A 5,913-nucleotide genomic window follows, 5' to 3' on the forward strand; every position below is an offset into this window, starting at 1 on the left:
ATGGAAAAATGTTTTAGGAAGGAAGAATATTGCTCTAGCACTTCTTATAGCAAAATCGAATAGCTAGCATCAGTCTATCCCCAAAGATACACATGGTCCAAATAAAATTATTGTCTTTTATTGTTGAATACTACTGCCTCTGAAAAGAAGGGCTATGAAACCACGTTAGAAACACTCTATAGGCTGCATTCTAAGTTCACCACGTGTGTCTGCTTCTTAGCAAGGAGATTTTAACACACACTCCACAGAGAAGTACGTTTGTAGTCAGGCACTGGAGTGGTCTAAAATACATTTCCAAAATTATCCAGGCCACCAGGATGCCCTCACAATTACAGTTTATAACTCAGGTCCCAAAGTGATGTCTGTAGAAACCAATGAACTGTGAGACAAGAAATCTTCTCAATAAAATCTCAATCCAATGGAAATAAATTTAAACATATGCACTTTGGCTAGCATTCCTTATACCATGCTCCTTACTTCCAAGGTTAGAACACATGGAGCCTCCATACCTTTTCTTCTTTCACTTTTTATCACCCTGAAATATACTATGATTAGAAGTACCAGGTATATATTATGAGAATTAAACATGGCTTACACAATAGACTATTAATACTCTTCTAACTCAAAACAATGTAGTTCATTAGATAAAAGCCTACTAAAGATCAGAACTGATGTAGATATTCACAGAGTAATATGGATAACTCCAGTAAGCCTCTTGAAGATGTCCTGTGCTGTCTCCTTATAATACTAGTTTTAAGCAGTTCATGAAACACTGCTGCTTGATCACAGACTATCCAGCCAAGAAGCTATGCCAACAGCCCTTTAGTTGTCTATGTTAATGATATAATAGATTTGAGAGAATAAAGCAAAGATTAAAAGGACCTACTAAAATAATGTATCAAAACAAAAAAGCAAAACTGCACAGAAAATCATCTATACAGTTAAAGTGATGTTACRGCTATAAATACATTTCTTGAACAGACTGTAGAGAATCTTAAAGTGAGAATTTCTGTTGGCACAGCAAGGTACTTCAGTTAATCCAGGTGTCCCAGCATTAAATTTAATAATAATAATAATAAATTGAAATCTTTGTGAAAAAAAGTCATACTCAAGGCTACCCACTCTACTGATAAAAGCAGAGGTTTTACTTAGTCCAAGACCATGCAGAAATATTTAACAAAGAACTATTGGGAMTGTCATCCCCCCTTTTTTTTTTAACGGTGTACTAGCACTCAGTATCTATCTGACAACAAATGATATGCTTTTATCCAAGGGACCTTCCTATTAGRTAATGTCCCTTTGCTGGCTGTTGTTAATGATGAAAGGCAGAGTTCAGATTTCCCAGAACTGTTGCATACTTCAGGGTGCCCTAGATGCACGATCCCCAGCCAACTTCTTAGTAGGCCTCTTGAGGTCTAGCTCTTACCTCAGCTGAATCCACCATGCAGCCTACTTCCAAATACTGAAAGCATCATTCATTCCCCAACTCCTTATATATCTTCCTGCCTGGGACAGTCCAGTTCAGCAGGGATTGAATGGACAGCCAACAGTAGGTGTCCTTTCTTCACATGCGACACATCAGTTCACAAGTAGGGCTTCAAAACATTTCCCTTGATTTACATAAACCTCAAAACATAACATTTAGAGGAGTACCAAAAAAATGCATCTACTTGTAAAACCAAGTAACATCCAGATACTCTTGAATCTGACAACCCAGCTACAAATACTTTTGAGATTAGACATGTTGAAATTCCAAGTATATTCAGCAGGTTTTGGAATAATATTTTTTCTAGAGCATCTCCAAATTTTCTATTTTTTTCAGTCATAAAATCCAAAATGGGAAAGAACACAGAAGAGAAAAATTGAGGGTATAGTAAAGTTATCTGGACATCATTAACCCTCCAGAAATGTTTAGCTTTGGTTAGAGTGAACAGTTGGGACTTTTTTTTTTTTTTTAATCTATTTTGACTATTTCTACTTACCATAAAACTAATAAAAACTTGGAAAACTTCTCTTAAAGAGGGAAGAGTAACAGAGTTTCTAGGACCCAAGCTTGACTGAGACAGTAGCAAAAAGAGAATGCTGTATCATTTTTGTTGTTAATCCAAGTTGCTTTACACTTAATCAGCTCTGTGAAAGCCAAACTGCCTCTTATTTTCCACTCATTTTGTCATCCCTAAAATACTGTTTTCTTTTATCTACATAAGAGCTGACAAGATATGCTGTCAATATCCTACTGAAATTTCACCAGAACAAATTTTTGCTAAGCTATGATGTACTGTACTTATCTACTTAATCGCAATCTCTCAAAAATCCACCTTTTTCTTTCAAAAAAACCCAAAACAAAAAAAAAAAACAACAGAAATTGCCTAAGCAGAATACTGCTAAGAACGTATAAATTTAAACACTAGTATGATCACATTCTTCTAGGCAAAGTAAATGAAGGAGGATAATAACCTTCTTTATACTTGAATGATTTATACAGACTCATGGCTCMGTTGTTTAAGCCCTGAGACTGCAGATCCACAAGTGCTTTTTTGCTCTTCCAAAACAGCAACAGATTCAGTTCAAGCTGTCATTGTGGCATAGGAGGTTTTGCTCAGTGTATCCTCCTTTAAGCAATCTAAACTCAAGTCATTAAAATCACGGAGCCTGCAGGAATTCTGTATTTACTGCTGGAAAATTTGGAAATTAAAACAACCCCATCAGATCAGATCACTGGAAATTATGCCAAAGAGGATAACTTATTGATTATTCCCACCAAATTCTCTTGAAACAAAAGAACTGGAAGAAGCCTTCACTGTAGTCTTGGCTCTCAGAGACAGCCTTTTTAGATCAAATTACAATGCAAACATACTCCTCCTTTAATCTCATATGCATAGCCTATATTAGGTGCATGTTTAGTGGGAATACAAGATTAATTTCACATTATTTTCTTTAACAGCACTAAACTTTCTCCGTTTAATTGACTAATTTCCTTCTCAAGAACTTTAAAAATGCATTCATAAATGAATTTTGACTTTGCAAAATTATTAAGATTATGGAGTCAAATGACCATCTGCACACTCACAATGCTATTTGATACGTGCATAAGATTATCAAGTTAACTACTTACAGTGAGTGAAGCATCCACATACTGTATTTTCCTCAAAGGCCATCAAGAGGATCATTTGTCTTGTGGCCAATGCACTGGGCTGAGAATCAGATCTTTTTCCAGCTCACAGTTCTGAAAAGTTTCTGCTTATTTTAGGCCTGTCACTTCCTTTCTGGGTACCTTTGTTACAAAATGCATACAACARAGAGAATATTTCTCTTTTCTCACGTTTTCCATTTTGTTGAAATTTTACATTCTCCGGGACAGACTATTTCTATGCTTCTTAGCATGGTGGGATCTAGCAGCTCTCGTTTGTTCCTGTAATATAAATAATGACAACACAGCTCCACCAGGGAGCTCAGTCGTGCCCATTACAGTCTCCTGAACACAGCTGACTAGTTTAGACCGCAGTGCTACCTGTGCAGAAACACCTGCCATTTTTGGTTCCGGTAGGAACTGCCTGGTTTAAGATTATATAGAAGAACTGGAAATTATCCATTGGAGCTCAAGTACCAGAATCATAGTCTGGAAATTCAGGTATATTTTATTCAATAGGACACAGGCCTCGCGCAGCATTGCTCCTCTTAGAGTCAGCCATGACCTAAGAGCCATCCAGGCCACCACCTTGCCCACAAGAGACGCCACGAGCATGCACCCAGGGAAGAGCGAGAGCTGGGAAGCACGCATGGTTCTTCTCTCAGCTCTCTGGATCTTCACCTCTTGTTGCTGAAGCTGAACTCCTGGACCGTAGGTGGTTTCCAGGCGTTTCACAACCCTCAATGGATTACTTCCCAGTACTTCGTCCAGTCGGTTCAGCTCCGACAAACTTCACTGTCCACAGGAGATGACACAAGCGCTGGCAGGAGTTCTGCGAGCCCCTGGCTTAACGAACAAAATAACCTTTTTGCTTGCTTTGAGCCTGCCTCCAGCTTGCTCTGCGCAAAGGCCCCTGACTCCTGCAGACGGTGCGCCCTCCCGGCGGCAGCCTTCGGCTTCCTCCCCCTCCTCCTCCTCCTCCGGGGGCTCCGGCCAGGCCGGCTCTCAGCCGCCTCAGCGCGCCCCGACTCCTCCCGCGGGCCCTGCCGCCCGCCCCGGCAGCCCCACGGGGCCCCCGCGCCCTCCCGCCTCCAGCCCTGCCCGTGGCCCGCACGGCGCGGGGCGCCTCGGGGCGCCGCGAGCTCCGCGCGCAGGCCCGTAACGGCCTAACCGCCGCCGGCGCGCGGCCCCGCCCCGCCCCGCCCGCCGCGGGGCGGCTGGTGCTCTGGCAAGCACGGCCGGGTGATGTGGTATGATTGATTCGAACAGTCATCGCCGCTGAAGTGCTTTTTCTGTGATTACCTGGGGGCAGTATTTCTGAAAAATTAAAATTAGATGCCCAGACCTGTTAGCAGCATCAAGATCCAGTTTTGTTATTCTGTCCTAGGGCAGTTGTGAATTGCTTCCACAGCTAAGGCCCTCCTCTCCCCCCAGCTCTCGGGATGGGGTCTAGTTCTGCTCTGCCTGACATTATCCACTCACTACCCTTACTAGAAAATTGTTTCATTACAGGGAAACAACGCTCGCCTTGCTTATAAAAGAAGAAATAGTATGTTTTTWAAAAAGTACTTGATTGCAGCAACAGTACATGTGTTACACAGCTCACTTCACRTCAGTCTTCCTGAAGGAAAGGAGCATCTTTCTGGAAAGAATATCAAACACCTGAGAGTTTCAGAATGCATATTATTTTCTTTCTTTGTGTTTTGCAGTAGAGGAGCAAGTACAAGTGAAACAGCACTCACTACCACTTAGGTAACAACGGGCACCTGCACAACGATCACATTTCACACCTACCCATAATGAGAGCACAGAAGGCAGTGTTTTATCTCAGCTGCAGGAACCTTTACATGGCTGAATGAAACAACAACAAACCCCCCCCCCCCCATTAAATATTATGCTTCCCTTTACTGGGCTCTTTTGTGAAAAGGAAATGTTCTATAAAGCTTATCAAGAAATCTAGCATCTAAGCACTACACCACTAATACTTAGGCTGACATAATTGACATCCATGCAGGCAGGTTGTCAGACCTTCTCCATAATGCTGGATATATATTCCAGACAATACCAGCTACTGGTGTACCCCATCACTAAGATCAGATTAAGTGCCCACAAAGGAAATTCATGTGCTCTAGGCACTTAACGTACATCAAGAATTCCTAGCCACAGTAGCATTTGTTACAAGTTCATTGTATTAAAACCAGGAGTTAATCAGTCTTACACTTTCACCTCAAAAGTTAAGTTATAAGCATTGAAAGGAAAAGTATTAAAGGTACTACAGAACGCTAGCCACAGTGTGTTAGCAGAGTTAGCAGTTGTACAGGATGATATAGGAGGTAAACAACTTGTTTACAAATATTGTTAAATTGCTCTCTATTCAGTTTTCTATTATAATTATGATGCTGATTCAAGAAAGTTGAGAGAAACTGTCTCTGGAGGATACAAGAGAATAGCATTTCTTCTGCAAGTGATAGCAACCTTCAGGTTCYTAGAAGTTCTGGAAAACTGTTTGGAAAATTAAGAGATCACTGTCACTCCAGGAACTTTGTTCCCCTTTTGGAGAGTTCTTTGTGTAGCTTTTCCATAATCATGAAGAAATCAATACACATCATCTACCTCTATTTGTAAACTTTACTTTTCACAGTACTACTGAAAAAAAATGTGTCTTCATCAAATTGATAATAATATGATGTGATCCAAACAATTTACAGTTGTGGGTTATTTGACTGAGTATATTCCAGTTTTTCAGGCTTATAGCAGAACCAGCCCAAAAAGACAATGACATG

The sequence above is a fragment of the Rhea americana genome, unplaced genomic scaffold (genome assembly GCF_003343005.1).
Source record: "Rhea americana isolate MKP2758 unplaced genomic scaffold, rheAme1 scaffold_20, whole genome shotgun sequence".
NCBI lineage: Eukaryota > Metazoa > Chordata > Aves > Rheiformes > Rheidae > Rhea > Rhea americana.